At 51.9% G+C, this 23690-nt stretch overlaps 1 protein-coding gene across 1 annotated transcript in view; it reads left to right on the forward strand.

Annotated features, from left to right (window-relative positions):
* The first annotated feature begins 568 nt into the window (after positions 1-568).
* The window catches only part of PTPRE (protein tyrosine phosphatase receptor type E), a 179547-nt gene continuing 156425 nt past the window's right edge, over positions 569-23690 (forward strand). The window contains exon 1 of the mRNA XM_068961457.1: positions 569-615. The gene's annotated coding sequence lies outside the window, so the exon portion shown is untranslated. The remainder of the gene's footprint in view (positions 616-23690) is intronic.

A 23690-nucleotide genomic window follows, 5' to 3' on the forward strand; every position in this document is an offset into this window, starting at 1 on the left:
CTTCCTCTTTGCAGGGAGGGAGACAGCAGCTCAAGAGATTTCTGGGCTCTCCTAGGTTCTAGGCGCCTGCCCTCTGCCCTCCTGAAACAAGGGCATGACCTAGAGCGGGTGTCCAGGCACTCCAGTCCCTGGTGCCCAAGACCAAGGCTGAGAAGGAAGAGCCTTTCCCGCTTGTAAGAGGGTCACACCCTGATACCGACAGTCCGCCCGGGTCCAGGCAGTGGGGCCGCGCGGCCAGGGTCCCCGCGCGTGGGGCGGCCGGTCGGTCCCTGCGGGGCGGGCCGGGTGCGCTCCCCGCGCCGGGCACCAGGCGTCGCCTCCGCTCCTCGCTGCGCCGGCCCCCGCCCCCGCCGCGGAGCCCGAGCCAGCGGCGCGGAGGAGGCGGCGGCGGCGGCGGGGACCCGGCCCCACAAATTTCCTGCTCGGCGGCGGCGGCGGCGCAGGCGGCGCCCGGACCCCGCGGCCTCCGCGCGTCCCCACGAGCCTCCTGCGCGCCCGGCGGGGACGGCGGGGACGGCGGGGCGCCCCGGAGGGCGGCGGGCGGGCGCCCCGGGAGATGCGGAGTCGCCGCGGCGGCGGCGGCGGGATCGGCGCGAGCGCCCCGGCTCCCGGGAGGTGAGTGCGCGCGAGGGTGCGCGGACCGGGGGCCCCCCCGCGAACCCCTGCGGGTGGCCGTGCGCCCGGGGCGGCCCGAGCTGGCCGGGGACACACCGCCTCGGCCGACGCCGCGGGAAGGAGGGGCCGCGCCCGGGTGCCGGGTCCCGGAGCCGGGTCTCTGCCGGCCCGGGAGCTTGCCCGGTGCCGGCGTCTGGGGGAGAGCGCGACCCCGGTCATCGGGCCCCCCCGGGGTGGTCCCTCCCCAGCCCAACTTGGCGAGCAGGTAGGCAGCTCTCTCGGGCTCCCTCTGGGTAAACGGACCAGCAGAGTGAGTGTGCCTGCGGGTGGCGATGGCGACAGGGCGAGGTGTGTGAAGGCAGGCTAGACCCAGAGGGGGTGCCGGCGCGTGTGTTGGGGGCTGCAGCACGCAGGAGTCAGACCCGACCCTTCGGAGAAAGTGACTCTGAGTTGCAGCAACTCCGCGAGCGGCGTGGGCTGCTGTCCGGGCGCCCCTGGCCTTCCCAGGGAGGGCAGGGGAGTGGGGTGCCGCTGTGGGGCTTCAGAGACGCGGCAGGGAGCGCTGGGGGTGTCCGCGGGGTGACCTGTCAGAGCGCCTGGGCCGGAGCGCAGCACAAAGCCAAGCCTGCCAGCTCCCCGGGACCATCTGGGAAGGGCTGGACAGCCCCTCGGATGGAGGGGCAGAGCCAAACCTGGAGCGATCGCGCTGAACTTGACCTAAATTCCTTCCTGGCTCCGCAAGCCTTTCTAGAAACGTGAAACAATTATACTCGCAGAATTATGCCGTGGATCTCAGATGAGGACCACTCTACCAGAGTTCCTACCTGGGAAACTCCAGGAAAGAGGATTGTGCCTCAATTGTGTTCTAGAGAGAAAGGTGATGGGGTGGGATAACAACCAGCAAAGGCTGGTCAGGTGTTTCAGAAGTTCCCTGTACCACTGTCCAGCCAGCTCCTGACCCTGAGTGTCCCTTGACCTGGGGTGCCTGGAGGTCTTTGTGTCTCAAAGGTCAGTGAAATCCTGATTCTGCAAAATAAAGACCTATGCCTATTTCAACTGAGTGGGGTGGGATGGTGGGGTGAAGGGAGCGCTGAGCCTTTGCAGAACCAGAGCTCTCAGCCGAAGGAGGGTGCAGAGGGGTGGGCGTGGGTGTCCTGACCGCGCGGTCACTCAGCCTTCATGGCCTGGGGCAGTGCTCTGTGTGCAAAGAGCGTTGGGAGTCCAGGCTTTCTGAGGATAGGCTCGGAGGCTTTGGGGAGCAAAAAGCCAGGTGGTGACGTGGGACAGGCCCTTCCCAGAGGTGGCACTGCCTCTGACTGTGACCTCTGGCCTTTGTTCACTGGTGTCAGCCATGCTTGTGAACCAACCACTGCCCCCTCACCCCCACCCCGGAAACTTTGCGCATGTCAGCAAGAGCTAAGATCTAGATTTGCTCGTGTAGAAGGCTGGGTCTTTGGCTGAATCCAGACGGTTTTAGATGTAAAACCGTAGCCGCTCAGCGTCCCCAGCCACGTGGGTGGTGGGCACTGAATGAAGAGGTCCTGTGACTGTCACTGGGAGGCCTCTTGTGGAGGCGCAGAGGATGTGAAGCTGCTGGCAGGTCCACAGCCCTGCGCGGGGGCCACTTCTCAGCTTTATGGAGGGACCTCCCCCGGCCCCGAGATGACCTGGCCGGTGCCCCAAGGAAGCCAGCGGACGCCTTCCGGAGCTCCGTGTCCTCATGCTTTACCCCTCCCGTCCATCCGTGTATGTGTGTGTGTGTGTGTGTGTGTGTGTATGTGTGTGTGTGTGTGTGTGTGTGTGTGTGTGCGCGTGCACATGCGCAAATTATCCACCCGGAGAGGGGCTGCAGTGGCCGTGGAGTGGGGGCACAGGGTCCCTTAGAGGGGGTGTGTTGAAGGCAGATGTGTGAGGAGTTGACCACAGTTGATGGTTGGTGGTGGAGCTGAAACATGGATATGGATCTCCTCTACGCTGCGCTTGTCTCTCCTGCGGCATCACCCCAGGCCAAGCTGCCCGCTTTTAACAAAACTCCCTCCTTCCAGGTCAGAAGCATGTCCTATCCTAGGCCCGTCCTCTGCGAGTCCGAGGCTCAGGCACCCACTTGACATTTCTTCTGGGATGGCAAATGCCCCCAAACTCAACACGTGTCAAGTCACACCTGGGACCTCCCACTCAGCCCAACACTGCCTAATGCTTCCTTCATTCTAATCACACCAGCCTCCATCCTGCTGTGGGAAGATGGGCTGGATTGTTATTGCCCCAAGGAAAATGCTGTGTTCTCAGCACCCAGCCAGGTACCTGACAGGAGGCTCTGGAAACTCATCTGTGGACAAATGGAAACATTTTAGGAACTGGTCTGAGGATGTAGAGGTGTTTGTGTGTTTTTAGGGGATGTCTGTTGTGGTTGATAGGCAGCCACCCTTTTTTTTAAACATTGATGGAGAGAGAAGAGACGCCTGCCTAGGGACCAGACAGCCAGTGCTTCTAGAGATGCTGAACGTACTTGCTAAACTGACTGTCTGACTTGGACCAAAGCGACCTCAGATGGCCTCCCCAGGAGGCAAGTTGCAGAGCAGTCGGGACACCATGGAAGTCGCTTTCCATTCCTTTATCTGGCACGTCTTTTCCATTTATAATGTTTGAGTTGCCATTATAGAGGTTCTGCTGTCAAAACAGGAACGAATATATCCATTAAGATAAAGACTGGCCTTCTTAATATTTGATGATCACTAGGAAAAACCTGCGTGTTCCAAGTTCACCTTCACTCCTTGCCTTGGCATCCTGCCTTCTAGTGAACCCATGGGTCCATGCTCCCTGAAGGCACCCCCAGGCTTTCCAGATCCTTGAAGGTAGAGCCTGCTCAGCCTCCTCATCTGAATCTCCTTCCCCCTTGGCCCACTTCAAATGCCTGGGTCTCCACAAAGTATTCCTAACCCCTCTACCTAAGGTCATTAGTGTTTGCAGAATCCACTCTAACAGATACATAGCATACCTTTTGTATGCCATCCAAAGTGCTCTTTCAAGTCAATGCAGCAAGATATGCCAGTTAACTTTTTTTGTGTGATAATTTGAACAAGGATGTAAGATCTGTGTGATTTAGTATTCTAATCTCATAACATGAACTGTGCACCTTGAACCAATCCATTCTTTAACACACACCATTGACTCTTGAGTGTTAGAGTGGCCTGGGAGGCGGAGATGCAGTCATTTACGCACATTAGCCTGTGTCCACGGGCTGGATTAAACCAGGCTCTGTGTAAGATGCAAGCCAGCCAAAGCCGGGGTCAAGAAGCAGTGTGGCCTAGAACTAGGGTGGCCCCAAGTCAAGAGAAGGGCTTCTTTATTCTAGGAAATAAAGGCTGTGAAGCCACGGACTGCCCCCCAAACCCTCAGAACTTCACACTTCTTTTCTGCAGAGAGAGACGTGTGGGCACTGGGTCATCTCTGAGCCCCTCCTAACGCCAGGGTGCTGACCGATTTCACACTACTCACTTGGTCCAGGTGGTGCAGCCCCCCGGCCCCGACCCCATCCACAGCTGGGCTGCCTCCCATTGCTGGGTCATCACAGGGGCCACGTCTCTGTCCGCTCTGGGTGCCAGGCCTACCCAGAAGACGATTAGGCTCATGGGCACCTTTAGTGTGCTGTTTTTACGTGCTGACCCCAGACACACCAGAAGGCTTCTCTGGAGAGGTAACTTCTCACTCTTTCATGTCACTTACATTTTTCTCCGATAGCAGACTGCTGGATGACCTTCTGGATGGATGGGGTTTTAGATCCGCTGCACCAGAGGTGGAGGGGTTTCGGTGAATTTCACAGATGCAGGCGCACAGTTGTGGGGGGCAGTGTCTGCTGGGTTCGGGCTAAGAGAGCCCTCGTTTGGGGATTACCATGCTGGCTTCCTTTGCTTCTCTCGGTCTGGCTGCTGTTCCCCAAACCTCGTCCATCAAGGGCTGCCCCACCCAGGTGTTCGAACCCAGGAGTTTTGATGTGGTTCGCAGCCTCTTTGAACTCACACAGCTCCCAGCTCAGAGCCAGAAATGTGAGCCTGATGTCTTTCTTTCAACTCCTCAGACACTTCAAAGGAGTTGTCGAAGCTTATGAAAAAAAAATTTTTTTTTCAACATTATCTTTCAAAAAAGCAGCATATCCTTTTATATTGATGTCCAGAAAATAAGAACCAAATAAATATATTTTTTCAATGTGTGTTTTAAAATATGTTTCAAGTATAATCAAGAATGCCAATTAACGCATCATTGACTGTAGGCTTTACCTTCTGCAAAAATCCCCCAGTCAGTGATGTTAGTGTAGCCAGTGGATGTAACCTGGATGAGAGAACCAAAAAAGGGGCCAATGTTTTCTTTCTCCCTGGAACAAATATAAACTCAATTTGGGGACAGAAGGGGAAAAATTGTCCTTGGTTAAAGAATTCCACGGACCGAGGAGCCTGGCAGGCTGCAGTCCTTGGGGTCATGCAAAGAGTTGGACATGACTGAGCAATTAACACTTTCACTTTCACTTTTCATGTGATTAAAAACCAGAAGCGTTTTGGGCAAGCATTTGCTGTTATGTTTATTGGGTGGGGAATGAGGAATTGATAGGAAAGCTAGTCTGGACCCTGGGGCTGGGGTCCAACAGCATTAAGTGTGATGTGCCGGAGTGAGTGTTGAGCGTCAGCCACCCTCCCCCGGCAGGTGCGTGGCTGCGTCATCCTCCCCAGGGATGAAGGATGCTCGCCAGGTACCCGGAGCTCCCAGAAGAGCCCGGCTTCTGAGGGAAGTGGACAGACCCCAGAGTGCGCCAGAGGAGGAGGCTTCACGCTGAGGTCTCTCCCCTGCTCGCAGTCATTTCACTCCGTCTGAGAACCAGCAGTGCATCTAAGCCCCAGACTCTGCTCATCACTGGGAGGCGCCCAGCCCAGGGCTCAGAGCACAGACTGGACCAGAGGGACGGGGTCAAGGCTGGGGCTCCGGGCGCTGCGGTTAGGGGCGAGTGACTTAACACACCTCCCAGTGCGATCCTCCCTGTTTGCAATGGGCGCGATCACACGTCTCCAACAGGGCTGTCGTGGATGGATTGCCATCACCTGCGCGAGCTTGCCAGAGGGTCATGGCACCGCCTCATGGCCAGGCTCAAGATGACCTGAGCTCTGATCTCTGTTTGGACGCATCTGCTGTGTCCTCAAAGCAAGTCACGCCACGTCCACTGTCTAAGACGCAGGCGTCATTTTTGGTTATTAATGTCTGAGATCTATTTGGTCATTTCCAACCAAACATTCAGTTCAGTCGCTCAGTCGTGTCCGACTCTTTGCGACCCCATGAATCGCAGCACACCAGGCCTCCCTGTCCATCACCAACTCCCGGAGTTCACTCAAACTCATGTCCATCAAGTCGGTGATGCCATCCAGCCATCTCATCCTCTGTCGTCCCCTTCTCCTCCTGCCCCCAATCCCTCCCAGCATCAGAGTCTTTTCCAATGAGTCAACTCTTCGCATGAGGTGGCCAAAGTATTGGAGTTTCAGCTTTAGCATCATTCCTTCCAAAGAACACTCAGGGATGATCTCCTTCAGAATGGACTGGTTGGATCTCCTTGCAGTCCAAGGGACTCTCAAGAGTCTTCTCCAACACCACAGTTCAAAAGCATCAATTCTTCGGCACTCAGCCTTCTTCACAGTCCAACTCTCACATCCATACATGACCACTCATAGCCTTGACTAGACGGACCTTAGTCGGCAAAGTAATATCTCTGCTTTTGAATGTGCTCTCCAGGTTGGTCGTAACTTTAGTCACTGATATTTGCACTCGAGAGCCAACGAGTTCCATTTTACTCCTAGGCCGGGAATTGTGAATATTCCCGTCGCCTAGCTACTTGGTTACAATGTGTTGTCCTGAGTGACCTTTGGACTCAGCCTTTTTATTTTATCCCTCGCCCCAAAGGGACTTGGTGTCTTCAGGCAGTGTCCCTGGGCTGGGGCTCCCACGGGTCAGCTCGGCTGAGTTCAGTTGGCTTCCAGCAGACTTGGCCATGACTGTTTGGCCAACATGCACGAGGGCCCTGGGAGTTGGCGGACGCAGAGTCTGGTTGGTGCAGGCTCCTGGCGCAGCAGGCTCCCTGTTAAACTGTGGGAGCTCCAGCCTTGCTTTCTGCTCCCATTCCAAAGGCTGGTCTTGAAGTGGGGCACCCACTTCCATGACTTGATGTCATAGGCCATCCTCCCCTGCTCCGCCCCACCTCACTCACCAGTCTGTCTGGATGTTTGTCATGGAAGAAAGCTTTTCTTTTGTTGTTTGACATATGGCTCAGGAGGGGCTCTGAGGATACCAAGGGTCGGTTTTTCTGACAGTTTTCCCAGGGCTGGCCTGCTCATAGCCGTTTTATACTAATGCACTTGGTACAAAGCAGAGAGACAGAGAGACTCAGATACTGAGCTTTTATCTTCCAGTTGTCATCTAAGGAGGCCTCCAAACTCCCTTTCAATCCAGAATAGGAGGCCCGGATCTAGGTACCTGTAGGCAGGAATTAAATTCCAGGGTGTAGTCTCAGGTGGTTTCAGAGATCAAAATGGTGACCTGTCACTGCCTTTAAGCACGGGGCTACCAGTTAGACCAAGCTCACCGAATCTCAGAAGGAGAAACTGTCTCACAATTCCAGGGGGACAGGGGTGGGGAATCAGTGTGAGTTAACCAGAAGCCAGAATATGTGTGTCCTTTTATGACATTCAAGGGTTTGCAGTAACTCAGTTTGGGCCCTGAAACTGTTGCCTTAGGGCACTTGGTTTAGTGACTACTAGACACCGAAGTGCTCTTCCAAGGAGATTAAAATATTTTAACTTCTTAACCATGTACAAATAAACCCATCTTAGTTTCGCTAAGACGTTGGGTAATCAAAAGAAACTCTCCTTTGCAACCATGTTATTTCAAGTCCTCTCAAAACCTGCCTGGTTACTAGTAAAATTATTCCTTGTGATGGACACTTTTCTTCAGTAGGCGGTTTTTCTGGCTCTGAAAGTGGCCTTAGTTTTATAAACAGCTGAACATTTAAGTCCTGGACATAAAAATGCTTTGAAAGAGTCACCCCTTCAAGTTCAAGTGCAGTTGGCTCAGCACCCTCTCCTTCTGAGCTTTTGGCAGCACTTTATTAAGTGCATCAGTAATTCAACAAATTACTTTTCAGCCGTGTTGCGAACATCAGCTGAAGCTCAGTCATGTATTGGAGATGGTATCAGTCTGCTCATTTAAATTCCTTGGAGCAAAATCCTGATTTTGGCTCAACATAATATAAAGATGCAAGAGCCAGAAATTTAATAATTTTGCACAGAATTGCACCAAGCTAGGCCTATTCTTAGCCAGCCAACAATATTCTTTCAAAGGAACTTTCTTGGTTTTCATCAAATGTGGGTAGTATTGGGAAGTAGTCTGTAAGGTGGTATGGACGGGACCAATGGGGATGTAAACATTTATTGAGTATCTGTGGTATACTCAAATTGGGCTTAACACTGGCATTACAAAGTAATCATGACACCTGTCCTGTGGGCACCCTATAGTCCAGTGGTCCCCAACCTCTTTGGGACCAGGTTTCCTGGAAGACAGTTTTTCTGTAAGTGGGAAGTGGGGAATGGTTTGGGGATGATTCAAGGGCATTGCATTTACTGTGCACTTTATTTCTGTAATTATTGCATCAGCTCCACCTCACATCGTCAGGCATTAGATCCTGGAGGTCGGAGTCCCCTGCCCTCCACCCATAGGAGGGCAAACTTGGTCATTTCCAGGGCGTGTATAATGCAAGCATGGCTGCAGAGGCAGAGCAGAGTTGCTGCGACCGGCTTGTGAAGTGGGGCCTGGAAGAGCTTCGGCAACAAGCAGGCATCGTTTTCAAGAATGTTTTCTTGGCGGCCAACAGGCCTAGAACATTCCAGACAGAGGGACTTCCCTGTGCTTGCCCAGCGGTGAGAAGTGGCATGACCTCTCTGGGGAACGGCGGGTGACTCAGGAGACCTGGGGTCCAGGGGTGGGGAGGCTGGAACCAAACAGACGGAAGAGCTTGGCCTTCCCCAGCCTCTTACCGGCGTCCGGGCTGTGTCTGATGTGGACTCTAAACTATGCCGCAAGTGCACTGATCCGTGAGACAGAAAGTGACTCGCAGAGAGGACAGCCTGGCACTTTCTCAGGGAGAAGGGGGTGAAGGGATAGACGGAGTAGGAGTTTGGGGTTCGCAGATGCCAAGTATTATTTGTAGGATGGATAATCAGCAAAGTCCTGCTGTACAGCACAGAGAACCGTATTCAATAACCTGTGATAAATCATAATTGGAAAAAAACACTCCGTAAAGAGGGAACTAAAAGACAGCGCCAATTCTGCCCTTTTTGTTTTAGGCTTTATCTGTTTGAGGAGGTTGGGGACCCACGTGATCTCCCCGTTTAGAGTGAAAGGGCGATGCCTGCACGCCAGTGAACATCTTAAGACTTGCCGGGGTCACGATGCCCATTCCCGGGACCACGTCCCGACTCGGACCGAGACTCCTTCTCGTGTTCTCATGAGAGAAGGGGTAGGCTGACCCCTTCCCCTCCCTCCCGTATCTGACCCCCTGGTCATGCTTTGGGGTCTCGGGGAATGGAGGCCCCTCATCTACTTCCATCACCTGAAAGCCCAGCCTATCTGTCTGTTTTGCCAGGAGTCGAATGTTCCTGCTCCCAGCAGAGCCTGGAGTGGGGGAGACTCCCGCCTCACTCCCAGGCCTGCCTCTTCTGTCGGCCTGGCCTAAGCCTCGCCGGCCTGGCCCTCTGGGTGTGGTTGGGGCCCGGCCAGCTGCAGCCAGGCGGTATTTCAGAAGGCGGTCAGTCACACATGTGCTTCTTGTGCCTGGCATGCTCTTGTTTAGCAGATGACTTATTATGCATCGTGTTGAAACGCACATCCTGAGTGAATGGGCAGCTGGGCAGGAGTCAGTGGCGGCAGTCCTAGCTACCTTGCTGCACTGAGGATTTCCTTCTTCTCTTTTGTTTTTCGTTTGTTTGCTTGTTTCAGTGTGGCGATGATCTGTAAGTGCTGGACAGAGATGGCACTTTCTTTCGTGACTGGTATTCTGGAGACTGGTGCAGCCAGGTTCCATGTGCTGTTTCCAGGCCCTCTAGGTGGGGAGTGTGGCCGTGCTTCCCGGGGTGACTTCTGAGCTGATGGCCCGAACGACAGAGTGGGGATGGCTTGGCTGTGTGGGTGTCGCTGTTGCCTAATCGATGGCTGCAGTGTGCAGGGAGGCCTGTGGGGTGACTGGTGTCCAGTCACTTGGGGCTCAGCCCCTGTCGCCTCTGATATGGGACACTGGTTAGGCTCCCGTGAGATGAGTCCCTGGGTCTCCCTGGAAAGGCGCAGCCTGAGCGGGCTGTGCCTTCCGCAATGAGCTCCTTGCAGCCTCCACTCTGAGTCTGGTTGAGGGTCCACTGGGCCCCCCGCCCCCAGCCAGGGCGCCTGTCCCCAGGATGTGGGTGGGCGTGCCACCGCCCTGCGGCCACCACCCTCTCCAGGAGGGGGCTCCTGGTGGTGGGGCAGAGGAAACAACTTCCGTGGCTGATGCGGCTGCGGCCTCCCGGCTGTGGGAGGGTCTGCTAGAGAGTCTGGACCTCAGGGTGGTGCTCTGCCTTTCTTCCACCCAGCCCCACCCTCCGCCCGGACTTCCGGGGGCCCCAGGGCAGAGGAAGGTGTGAGGTTGCCCCGCAGGCTGGGAGAGGCAGGCTCTGTATGATCAGGGATCTTGGGGTGTCAGAGACAGGAGCACAGTTCATCTCACGAGGGGCCTCACCGACTTACGTAACTGAAGGTTGGGGATCCTGTGGTTCAGCATCGCCAGCAAGGCCCCACCACTTCCTCCTTCTTGGGACAGGCTCTTCCTCCTGTGTCTCCAGCAGCCTCCTATCCATCATCCCTGCAGGAGAGAGCCCCACCCCCTGCCCGAGCAGGTGAGGCCGTGGACTCCAGAGTGAGTCTCCTTGGCTCTGATGCACCAGGCCTCGGTCACTTGCCGCGCTAAAAGCTTGCACTTTGAGGGGCAGGGTTCACCCTATTCTGATTGTCCAGTCTGGGGCCCTGCGTACTGCCAGGGGTCGGGGATGGAGGAGCTCCCCTCAAACCACTGTACCCTTCAGGGGGGAGCAGCTGGGGCCTTCAGGGGAAGGGAAGAGGGTGGACCATTCAGGGAGAGGAGGGGAGGATCCCTAGGGCCTACCCAGGAATGGTCTTAGAATTAGTGGGTGGACTTGGGCTCCGTCTTGGGCTGGGGGAGGCAAAAAAGAGTTCTGAGGAAGGGGAGCGCTGATGATGAATGTGTACTGGGAGTGGTGGGCAGGGGGCAGGAGAGTCTCTGGGTGGTCTTTTCCAGTGAGGCCATGCCTCTGAGTCACAGGGCAGGTCCTAGAGCCCACTGCATATTGTGAGGTCAGGAGCTGCATTTCTTACAAAGCTCCCCAGGGAATCCCAACCTGTAGCTGGGTGGAAAAAGTCGGGGCTTTTTTCGGGGGCCCAGGAATGAGGTCAGGACTTTCCGTGATGGCAGAGGGCAGTGGGTGGCACTGTGGCTGCCCTGGCAGGTGGAGAAGAAGCACCAATGCCTTGCAGGGATGACAGTGGGGTTGAGGTGTTACCTGATCCCCATGGCTCACAGGACCAAAATGGAACCATCATGGGGAGGGCACCAGCCCTGGGTGCTGCCCTGAGGGTGGCTGGAATCTTCGGGAATCTCCTTTGTTTGTGTTCTGCTCCTCTTTCAGTCCTGCTGCAGCCACTTCCATCCTAAATGAGAGGTCTTGGATAGACTGACCCATGACGAGGTGTTGGGGACTCCCTGGGGGCCAGTTTCAAGTGTTGCTTTTTAAAAGATGACAGTTTTGGAACGAGGAGGACTAAACCAAGTAAACATTGGAGGGTTGGTTCCTGGCAGTGTGAGGGTGGTGGTGGTGGTGATGGTGATCGTGGTGGTGATGGTGGTGATGATGGTGATGACGGTGATGATGGTGATGGTGATGGTGGTGATGGTGGTGATGGTGGTGATGGTGGTGGTGATGGTGGTGATGATGGTGATGGTGGTGGTGATCGTGGTGGTGATGAGGGTGATCATGGTGGTGATGACGGTGATGGTGGTGGTGATCGTGGTGATGGTGGTGATGGTGGTGATGGTGGTGGTGATGATGGTGATCGTGGTGATGGTGGTGGTGATCGTGGTGGTGATGATGGTGATGGTGGTGATGGTGGTGGTGATGGTGGTGATGGTGGTGATGGTGGTGATGGTGGTGATGATGGTGATGGTGGTGATGATGGTGATCGTGGTGGTGATGATGGTGATGGTGGTGATGATGGTGATGGTGGTGGTGATGGTGGTGATGGTGGTGATGGTGGTGGTGATGGTGGTGGTGATGATGGTGATGGTGGTGATGAGGGTGATCGTGGTGGTGATCGTGGTGATGGTGGTGGTGATCGTGGTGGTGATCGTGGTGATGGTGGTGGTGATCGTGGTGGTGATGATGGTGATGGTGGTGATCGTGGTGATGGTGGTGGTGATCGTGGTGGTGATGATGGTGATGGTGGTGGTGATGATGGTGATGATGGTGATGGTGGTGGTGATCGTGGTGGTGGTGATGGTGATCGTGGTGGTGATCGTGGTGATGGTGGTGGTGATGAGGGTGATGATGGTGATGGTGGTGATCGTGGTGGTGATGATGGTGATCGTGGTGGTGATGAGGGTGATCGTGGTGGTGATCGTGGTGATGGTGGTGGTGATGAGGGTAATGATGGTGATGGTGGTGGTGATCGTGGTGGTGGTGATGGTGATCGTGGTGGTGATGAGGGTGATCGTGGTGGTGATCGTGGTGATGGTGGTGGTGATGAGGGTGATGGTGGTGGTGATGACGGTGATGATGGTGATGGTGGTGGTGATCGTGGTGGTGATGAGGGTGATGATGGTGATCGTGGTGGTGATGGTGGTGGTGATGGTGGTGGTGATGAGGGTGATGGTGGTGATGGTGGTGGTGATGGTGGTGATGATGGTGATCGTGGTGGTGATGGTGGTGATGATGGTGATGGTGGTGGTGATGGTGGTGGTGATGGTGGTGATGGTGGTGGTGATGGTGGTGGTGATGATGGTGATGGTGGTGGTGATCGTGGTGGTGATGAGGGTGATCGTGGTGGTGATGGTGATGATGGTGATGGCAGTGGTGATGGTGGTGGTGATGGTTGAGGTTGGGGTGGGCATTCCTCCCTGCAGCTGTAAGCCCCAGGAGACTCATAGTCATGTACATGCATACATCCACTCATCATTCAGTAAACATGAATGGGAGAGACCTACTGGGTGCTGGGGCTCCAGTGCTGAATAGACTGTACAGATCCTGCCCTTGCAGCCTTTACCTGGGGCCTGGGCTTCCGTGTCTGTCTGTCTGTCTGTCTGCCCCCAGGATTCCCCTCAGAGGCCAGTGGCACACAGCTCAGCCTCACTTGGGGGACCATGAGTGGCCAGGGGGCTGCCCCCAGGGTCCTGGTGTCACCCCTGCGGGACCAAGAGGGCCTCCCACACCTGCCTGCCTTCCCGTTGACCCAGAGCACTGTGTTCACGGGGTCCCCATTTCCACTGGGTGTTAATGGCTGAGTCGCTGTCCCTCCCCCCTCACCCCACAGAACTTCAGTTCTGCCAGGCTCTCTTTCAAGAGCCCATCTCTCTGGCAGTGAACCCAGATTCCTAGGACTCTGTTCCCAACCTTAACGTCTGAAGGAGGCTGGACTCTTAAGGCCAGATGGGGAGGGTGGCAGGGTCACCCAGTGGCCTTGTCCCCTCCTCCCCACTGGGCTGTCATGTTTCCCTATCCTCACTTCCATCCCGGGCGCTTCTTTTTTCCAGAACCCCAAGCCCCGCTGAGCTCACCCTCCTGCGTCGGGGACACTCACACTGTGGAATGAGGGCCCACAGGTGGCAGCGGCTGTGGCCTCGTGCCTTGGGCAGCTTTCCTGCCTGCTGCACGCCTGCCTGGGCCAGCGGCCCTGGGACCTGGCACTTCACCGCCGGCATGCCATTCCTTTGAAATGAGTAACAGCCAAGCTGATCCAAGAAATGCCCATTGTCCCCTGCCTGCTGTTGTCCAGTCTCCAAAAAATAAAAAAGACCCGATTGCCTCATCACGTGAGGAGGCCGGGGGAGGGACTTCCAGGAACAGGCCACCCCCCCCTCCCACCCGCCCACCAGTGGCCATGGGAGAGACCCTGCCCACAGGACCGCAGATACCCAGGGCTGAAGGGTACAAGCCCGGGAGAACCGAATACCAGAACGATTTGCCCAATTGCTCCTGATTGGAGAATCATTTTGAATTAGTCCTAACAGCTCCATGGAGAGTTTCCAGGTCGGGAAAAATTCTATTGAGATACCCTAGTGTTGGAGTTGTGGTCTTTCTTTAATGCAAAGTTCAAACAACACGCATTTCACTTCCTGTTGCCTCTGGCAGGGTCTGGATGAACCTGGGATTGGAGCTGACCTTCAGGTGGGGCACTTGCTCCCTTGCCCTCACCCCACCCAGCCTGATTTCTGGTCAATAGGAGCTCAGCCCCTTAATCGAGCAGCACAGATCCGGATAAAGTCTGTGTAAATGCGGCACTGTCTGGTCTGACTGGAGGGGAATGTTTCCCTGCAGGAGGCTTAAGCTGGAAAATGTCCATGACGAGTACAAGGAGCCTTTGGGTGGAGGTTTAAATACTGTGTCAAGATGCATAAAAAATATAATTAACCATGGTGTGAGGCGGGCCATGTCTCTGGGAAACTGCGTGTCTGAACAAATCAAAGGAACATGTGGGAACGAACTCCTAAGCGTTTTTATCAAGAAAGAATTTGGGCTGGAAATGGGGATGAGTGATAGGGTCACTGGAGAAGGAAATGGCAAGCCACTCCAGTATTCTTGCCTGGAGAATTCCATGGACAGAGGAGCCTGGTGGGCTACAGTCCATGGTATCGCAAAGAGTTAGACGTGACTGTGTGGCTAACTTTTATAGGGTCACAGACCTGGTTCTTCGTCAGGAAGGACAGGGCAGGGGGACCAGGTGTTCTTGAGATGTGTGATTTGGCACAAGCATAGGTTTGGTGGCTCAGTGGTAAAGAATCTGTCTGCCAATGCAGGAGACATGGGTTTGATCCCTAGGTCAGGAAGATCTCCTGGAGAAGAATTTGGCAACCCACTCCAGTATTCTTGCCTGGGAAATCCCATGGGCAGAGGATCCTGGCCAGATACAGTCCATGGTGTTGCAAACAGTTGGACAGGACTGAGTGGCTAAACAGCTATTGTCAGTAGGATTTCACCGTCAGCCTACAGCCGGCCTGTTCCCCTCTGTCCGACTTCCCTTTCTGTGTTCAGGGGCTATTTCATGACCTAAGTAATAAAAACTGCAAGATTAACCAGGACAGCTTGGGTGAGATGTTCAGTAGGGTCCCATTTGGTTACAGAACATGGAAACATTGGCTCTGACCCAGTCATCTTGGTGCTTTCATCTTCCCTAAAAACTATTGACAATGTATCATTTTTACATCCAGAAGTGATGGAGCATTGGTACAACTGTAGCTGAGCTTGCTAGAAAGTAGCTGTGCTAATGAATGAGCAAAGCCAGAAAACCTCAGCTCTCAGCACCCTTGCTGTTTTAAGCAGAGGCCTTCAGAGGAGTCCCTGGGCTACTTTGCAATGCACACTCCCCGGCACTGATAAGGTGGTTCTGTGATATAAGGTCTGTGCCAAATGTAGCCTTTGGCATAGACCTCAGTTTTCCAAGCTCCAGAACAGAGTTGGCAATTTTGTCTCCTCTCACCTGTCTGAGGGTCTTCTTCAGTGGCTCAGCAGTAAAGAATCTGCCTGCAATGCAGGAGACATGGGTTCGATCCCTGGGTCAAGAAGATCCCCTGGAGGAGGAAATGGCAAATCACTCCAGTATTCTTGGTGGGAAAATCCCGTGGACAGAGGAGCCTGGTAGGCTACAGTCCATAGGGTCACAGAGAGTCGGACATGACTGAGCAACTGAACATACACACCTATCTGAAGCTAGCATATCTGAGGCTTGGCTGGAGCTGGAAGACCCACTTCCATGGCTGGCAAGCTGGTGTTGGCTGTGGGTTGGAGGCCACAGTTCCTTCCCATGTGGAGACATACAAAAGACCACTTGAGCGTCCTCATGAGGGGCAGCTGGTTTCCCCCAAGACAGTGGTCCCAGAGAAAGCGAAGCAGAAGTTGAAATATCTTTTAAGACCTAGCCTCAGAAATCACAAGGTCTTTCCTGCCATATTCCATTGGTCATACAGGTTAGCCCCACTTATGCAGAGAAGAATGACCAGTCCTTTCCAAAGAGTAGGTATTGGTTCTTGTTGTTCAGTCATGAAGTCGTGTCCAGCTGTTTGCGACCCCCATGGACCAAAGCACACCAGGCTTCCCTGCCCTTCACTATCTACCTGAGTTTGCTCAAACTCGTGTCCATTGAGTCAGTGATGCCATCCAACCATCTCATCCTCTGTCATCCCCTTCTCCTCCTGCCTTCAGTCTTTCCCATCATCAGGGTCTTTCCCAATGAGTCGGCTCTTTGCTTCAGGTGGCCAAAGGATTGGAGCTTAAGCTTTAGTATCAGTCCTTCCAACGAGGAAGGTGTTGGTGAGGGACCTTTATTCTTTTACTATCCTGGGTGTGTTAGTTGTGGCTTTTAGTTGTAACAGCACAGAATTGAGAAAAGGAACTGGCAGAAGGTTACAGAGTGGTCCTTGGAATCACTGGGAAGGCTGGATAAACTTTCAGAAAAGGGGCAGGGCCCAGGCTCACAGTCTGAACCACAGTCAAGGCTGCTGCTGCTGCTGCTAAGTCGCTTCAGTCGTGTCCGACTCTGTGCGACCCCATCGACGGCCTCCTACCAGGCTCACCCATCCCTGGGATTCTCCAGGCAAGAACACTGGAGTGGGTCGCCATTTCCTTCTCCAATGCAGGGAAGTGAAAAGTGAAAGTGAAGTCGCTCAGTTGTGTCCAACTCTTAGCGACCTCATGGACTGCAGCCTACCAGGCTCCTCCATCCATGGGATTTTCCAGGCAAGAGTACTGGAGTGGGGTGCCATTGCCTTCTCCGACAGTCAAGGCAGGGCCACCGAAAGCTCTCAGCAAGGATGTGGCCTGTGGGGCTGCTGGGCGTTGCTGCTACTGGACTCTCGCAGCTGCGCCCTCTGCCCGCCGTTTCAGGACATCCCTGGATCCATGGCTTACCCTGAAGAGTCCGTCAGTCCTGGTAGGATTGATGCTTGCAGCCTGGGCCACCTCCCTGTCAAAACTGGGCTGTAGGTGCTTGGAGGGCGGGGCGGGGAGGTGGGATCCTGCCCTCGGAGGTGGAGCACTTTGAACCACTCATGGTGCACCTAAGCGGGATGCTGAGAAGCAAGAGGAGAGTTGAGGCTCCGAGGGCATCCCCAAACACTGGCGCTCATGCTGCAAGGTTTGCACTGAGCCAAGGGTTATTTTTGTCTCCAAGTACACCCTGTATTACATATTAATATATTCCTGAAAAGTTATGTTAATCTGAATCATGGTTTATAAACACTGGCTAAGCTTAATACCTTCTAGAAGTCTGTAGATAATCCTTTTGTAAAGCAGCTAATCCTTTTAGGGAACAAATAATCACTTCATAATGATTTTTTTTAAGGTCAAGGCTCTGCGTATTGTGTTTTCTCAAGGCAGAGGATCTGACTCTCAGGTTTCCTCTTTTGCTCATGGTGAGAGACCATGACAGCTTTATGTATAACTGTTTGCAGTGTCTCATGCTGTGCGGAAGAAAAAATCACTGAGGGTTTGTTTGTTTGTTTTCTTCATGTTTCCTTCTCGACTGTAATTGATTGTTTTCTGGAAGGAAGCAGAGGCTATTAAAATTTTTAAAGAGCTTGTTTTTATTTTGTTCTTGCCCACAAGGCTGTTTTAACATGAGCGTGTTTAGTGGTGAACAAGGGAAGAAGCAAGCATTTTTAGTTGTTCTGCCTGGGAAATTAGATCTGGAAAATTCACCTTTAATGTTAGGTTCCCCCCTTCCTTCTGTGGGAGGCTTCCACATCCTAGCAGGAAAATGTGATTCCATTTCCAAGAGCTGTATTCAGGTTTCCTGGTTAACTGGGTACAGGAGCCTGAACAGGAGGGGCGTGGGGAGCAGGGCAGAGACATGGGCACAGCTCTGCGGGGACCGAACAGGTTCTGTGTGTGCAGAGGGATCCGGGTGGAACAGGAGCGAGGAGAGCCATCGGATAAGGAGCGGGGTGGGAGGCGGTCAGGCAGCTAGTGAGAGAAGCTTCCAGAGAGACGAGAGATGCAGAGACAGGGAGAGATGCTGGAGACGGGAGAGACGCTGGAGAAGGGGAGAGACGCTGGAGACGGGGAGAGACGCTGGAGACGAGGGGAGACGCTGGAGACGAGGGGAGACAAGGGAGACGGGGAGACGGGAGAGACGCTGCAGATAGACAGCTGCCATTCAGGCGCCCCCGCGTGCCCCATGTGTCCATCTGCTCTTGTCTTCATCCGCACAGAGCAAGGGGAACAGGAAAGCTGGGGCGCCCTCCACCCCAGGGCGGGTCTCTCATTCCTGTAGGGAGGTGACACGTGTGTTACAACATCAGTAAGGCTGATTCAGCCCCTTTTTTCCTCCAGCGTTGGAACCCATCAGTGTCATTGGTAGACACTCGAGGAGGCACTGACTTCTCTTTTCAGAGACTGCTATTAAAGCATAGATTCCCTTTTAAAATAATGTGTATTTTTATAAAACAACAACAACAACAACAAAACATTAGACCCTGGAATCATACTCCTTGTGGCAAGACGCCCCCTCTAAGAAGGGACAGGAGGATGGAGTGGATTCACTTCGTGTCGCTGAATTCTCTTAAGTTGAATGTGTGTAAGATGTCAGCCCATCTTGTGGTGAGCAAAACTAAGCCTTGGACAAGGGACACGAGTTGTGCGGGGCCCTGTCCCCTAGAGGGTGGCAGAGCTGGGCTTCCATCCCAGGTCTGTCGGCTGTCCGAGCAGGCCCGTCGGCATGCCGGCAGGAGGGGCTGTGATGAGCAAAACAGCTTGGGGGAGACGCGCCTGGGAAGCTAGGGCGCCTGTGTTGAGCCTCCTGTAATTCCGGATGGACATCCTGAGATGGCCACCCCTTTGGATAAAATATGTGGCTAAAGAACATACAGTAAATAACATTTTTCAGTGGGTTATTTTAGTCTGTATTTCAGAATACAAATGATTCTGATTCTGTGGTGGGACTTAGAGTGAATTGCTTTCCTGATTTAATTTTACGTTTAAGTGCGTGCTAAGTCGCTTCAGCCATGTCCGACTCTGTGCGACGCTATGGACTGTAGCCCGCCAGGCAAGAATACTGGAGTGGATTACCATTTCCCTCTCCAGGGATCTTCCCGACCCAGGGGTCGAACCTTGTGTCTTACATTTCCTGCATTGTTAGGCAGGTTCTTTACCACTAGTGCCACCTGGGAAGTGATTACTTTTAAGAGCGAATAGCAATTTCCATTAATCTGGGTGCCTTTTAGTGTGTTATTTATTATGATTATTATTTTGCTATTGTTATTTAAATGGATTTCCCCATACTTCTGTATATATTTTGGTATAAAACAGAAAAAACACAATCATTTTTTTTGGCCAAGAAACTTAATGTACTGTGCAAAAACTATTAGAGGGAATATTGACTTCCTAATACAATAATCCTGAATTGCTTCCCCCCCCCCCCAAGATTTGCAAATTGCATTAGTGGTAGCCTTCAGATTTATACTTAGAGCAAAATTTCAAAACATTTATCGCTGTTCTTCACTCATTTTCTAGCCATTCTCACACAACCATCTGAACAAACTTTAAAATTCCTTTCATTTTACAGAAAAAGTGGCCTCTCAGCTGCTCCTGTTTTGTTTATCCAGTTCTCATCTGTGTGCCGACTTCCTGGCCTTCTTTCCCTTTCAGTAAATCGTGTTTGGTATTGACAAGCCCGTTTTGTTTCCTTAGAGCCTGGAACTTCTGAGTGGGAAGGAAATAGGTGAAACCTTAGTGCAGATGCAGCCATTCTTTAACCGTTTTTAAATGCACATATTATCATTGGTTCGTATTGATTCTATGCGACGTTCTTTCGGAAGCGTTCCAGTGCCAATCCATTCCCCTGTTTCATGTCTTTACCGGTTTTTCTCTGTGTACCTAGAACCGATTGTTCTGGGGGTGTGACAGATTTGTGTGCTGGGGTAGCTCAACATACATGTTTATGCTGAGTCCATCTACAAGTCTGAGTAGATAGGAAACATCCTACTCTGAGTACAGACTCAGAAGTGTGGACTGGAAACATGTATCAATCTTTGAAATAACATTTTGGAAGGCACAGTGTTTGGTAGATAAGGGCTGTACTGAAGTCACAGGAAAAAAAATGAAAATCATGGGACTTCCCTGGTGGTCCAGTGGTGAAGACTTCCTGCTTCCAGAGCAGGGGGCCAGATTCCGTTCCTGGTCAGGGAATTAGCATCCACATGCCGTGTGGCATGGCCAAAAAAGAAAGAAAGAAATCATGGCATTTGATTGCATAATGCCCTTTGTCCAGCCTGACTTTCATAACTGAGCCAAATGCTGAGAGCAGTATTAGAGGTCAGTTCAGCTCAGTTCAGTCGCTCAGTTGTGTCCGACTCTTTGCGACCCCATGGACTGCAGCACGCCAGGCCTCCCTGTCCATCGGAGTTCACTCAGACTCGTGTCCATCGAGTCCATGATGCCATCCAGCCATCTCATCCTCTGTCATCCCCTTCTCCTCCTGCCCTCAATCCCTCCCAGCATCAGGGTCTTTTCCAGTGAGTCAACTTTTCGCATGAGGTCAAGGTCACCATAAATCAGCTTTCACACTGGAGAACAAAAATTAACTGTATCGTCACACACAGTGACATGTCTGTTAAATACAGAGATTGCTGTGAATAGCTTTATGCATTCAATTTGTTTGCAGTTGTCAAAACCTCATTAATTGTAAGCCCAATGGCATTGTTTGCCGTTTCAAACACATGCGCTACTTAATCTTAAAAGCAAAATTAAACCTTGGATTGGTATACATTTCAAGTTACAACTGTAAGCCATTGTATTCGTGGGGAAGGAGTCAAATACGCACTGTAAAATAAAAATTAGAAGGTGCGTTGCATTCATGGTGATTTATGTAATTAGATTCTGTCAACTGTAATTTTTCAGGTTAATTACTTCCATGGTATAGGTCATGTAAATAATAAAGTTACCAATCTTGATTTGTGTTAAAATAATTATATAAATCCTTAGTATTAAAGCCATAAGATGCTGTGCTGTGCTTCATTGCGTCTGATTCTTTGCGACCCCATGGACTGTAACCCACCAGGCACCTCTATCCATGGGGATTCTCCAGGCAACAATGCTGGAATGGGTTGTCATTTCCTTCTCCAAGGTATCTTCCCAGCCCAGGGATCAAACCCAGGTCCTCAGATTCTTTACCATCTGAGTCACCAGGGAAGCCCAAGAATACCAGAGTAGGTAGCCTATCCCTTCTCCAAGGGATCTTCCCAACCCAGGAATCGAACTGGGGTCTCCTGCATTGCAGATGGATTCTTTACCAGCTGAGCTATGGAAGCCCAAATAATACAGTTATTAATCATGATTCATGTTAAAATCATTATATAAATACTTGGTGTTAAAACAAGGTATTTTAAGTAAATTACTTGGAAGTATGAGTTGTATGGTAAACAGGTAAAATTGATTTTTGTGAAGAAATCAACAAAGATGGATATTTCACTTGTTTAACAAATATAGGTGTTTATCAAGTCTATACCTGGGCCGGGTGCTGGGGACCGTAAGAGCAGGAAACCATGGGCACTCGCCCAAGAGTGCGGATCCGGCATGGCGTTTCCAAAGGGCCCTCTGGTGACTGCGCCCCCTCCCCACGCGTCTCTGCTGGGTGTGGTCAGGTGCGCTGAGAGCGGTCGGTGCAGCAGGTGCCGCTTGAGGAGGTGTGGGGACACCAGCGGTTTCCCAGGCAGCTCTAGCGGTAAAGAGCCCGCCTGCCAATGCAGGAGACACAAGGGACGTGGATTCGACCCCTGGGTCGGGAAGATCCCCTCGAGGAGGGCGTGGCAACCCACTCCAGTATTCTTGCCTCGAGGATTCCCATGGACAGAGGAGCCCGACGAACTACAGCCATGGGGTCGCGAACAGTCGGACACGACTGAAGCGACGCAGCATGCATTTCCAAACAGTTTTGGCCATAGGGACTGTTCTGGTAACACCCCTGAGCGTGTTGGTCTGCACGCTGGGATTCTTAACCGGAAGCCTCCTGGGAGTCGATGGATAAAATTCAGAGGGTCTGGAAATTTAGATTAGGGGGAAATTTACACCTTTATTTTCATATAATTGGCTTCCTTTGTCATTCCTCACCTCTTTAAACATTTTTTTCATGGTAGGAAGAATATATATGTGTATATATATATTTTTTAAATTTATGGTTAATTTCTATTTGTTATTGAAGTATAGCTGATTTACAATGTTGTGTTCATTTCAGGTGTATAGTAAAGTGATTCAGTTACACATATATATTTTGGGGGGAATTTTTTTCCCTTAGAGATTATTACAAGATACTAAGAGTTCCCTGTGCTGTATAGCATGCCCTCATTGATTATCTATTTTATATATAGTAGTGTGTTAACGTTAATCCCAAACTCCTAACTTCCCTGTCTGCTAACCGTCAATTTGTTAACGTCTGTGAGTCTATGTCGGTATTGTATGTAAGTTCCTTTGTATCATTTTTTTAGATTCCACACGAAAGTGATATCATATGATACTCGTCTTTCTCTGCCTGGCTTACTTCACTTAGGAACAATTAAAATTTTTTTCAAACTTTAAAAGGCACTCTTTTTGGTGTACAGCTGCATGAGTTTTCACAAATGCATAGAGATATGTAACCACCACCACCATCAAGAAACAAGCTTTGCCTCCCCAGCGAAACAGTCTCCTGGGCTGTATGTTTACAGATTCTCTAACTCCACCCCTGGCTCCTGGCAACCATTGATCTGTCCTCCATTCCTGGTGTTTGCTTTTCCTAGAATGTTCTATAAATAGAATCAGACAATATGTAGCCTTTTGGGTCTGGCTGCTTTCACTAAGCATATGGGTTTAGGAGTCATTCTTGCTGTTGTGTATATCAATATTGCCGGGTAGTGTTCTATGTATGGATATACTCACTTGTGGTTAACCATTCTCCACATGGGGTTGCATTTGGGTGGTTTCCAGTTGGGGGCACTTATAAATAAAATAAGGCTTCCCTGGTGGCTCAGACAGTAAAGAATCTGCCTGCAATGCAGGAGACCCAGGTTTCATCCCTGAGTTCAGAAGATCCCCTGGAGAAGGAATGGCAACCTACTCCAGTATTCTTACCTGGAGGATTCCATGGACATAGGAGCCTGGCAGGCTACAGTCCATAGGGTCGCAAAGAGTCAGACATGACCGGCTAACACACACATTAATAATATGGCTATAACATGCGCATATAAGTTTCTCTGTGAATCTAGTTTTGTTTCACTTGGATAAGTAAGCAGGATGGGATTGCTGAATCACATGTGTGTAACACTATTTTTTTTAAAAAAGCACGTTGTTCTCCATAGCGATGTACTGTTTGCTTTCCTACCAGCAGTGGAGGAGGGTTTCAGCTGCTCTGCGTCTTTGCCAACATTTGCTATTGTCTGTTGTTTTGCTGTTGTTCAGTTGCTAAGTTGTGTCCCAAGGATCCCTGTCCTTCACTATCTCCTGGAGTTTGGTCAGATTTATATCCATTGAGTCAGTGATGCTATCTAACCATCTCATCCTCCACCGCCCACTTCTTTTGCCTTCAATCTTTCCCAGCATCAGAGTCTTTTCCAGTGAGTCAGCTCTTCCCACCAGGTGGCCACAGTATTGGAGCTTCAGCTTCAGCATCAGTCCTTCTTTGTGACTATTTAGGATTAATTTCCTTTAGGATTGACTGGTTTGATCTCCTTGCAGTCCAAGGGACTCTCAAGAGTCTTCAGCATCATA

Source organism: Capricornis sumatraensis, chromosome 23 (genome assembly GCF_032405125.1).
Source record: "Capricornis sumatraensis isolate serow.1 chromosome 23, serow.2, whole genome shotgun sequence".
NCBI classification, from domain to species: Eukaryota; Metazoa; Chordata; class Mammalia; order Artiodactyla; family Bovidae; genus Capricornis; species Capricornis sumatraensis.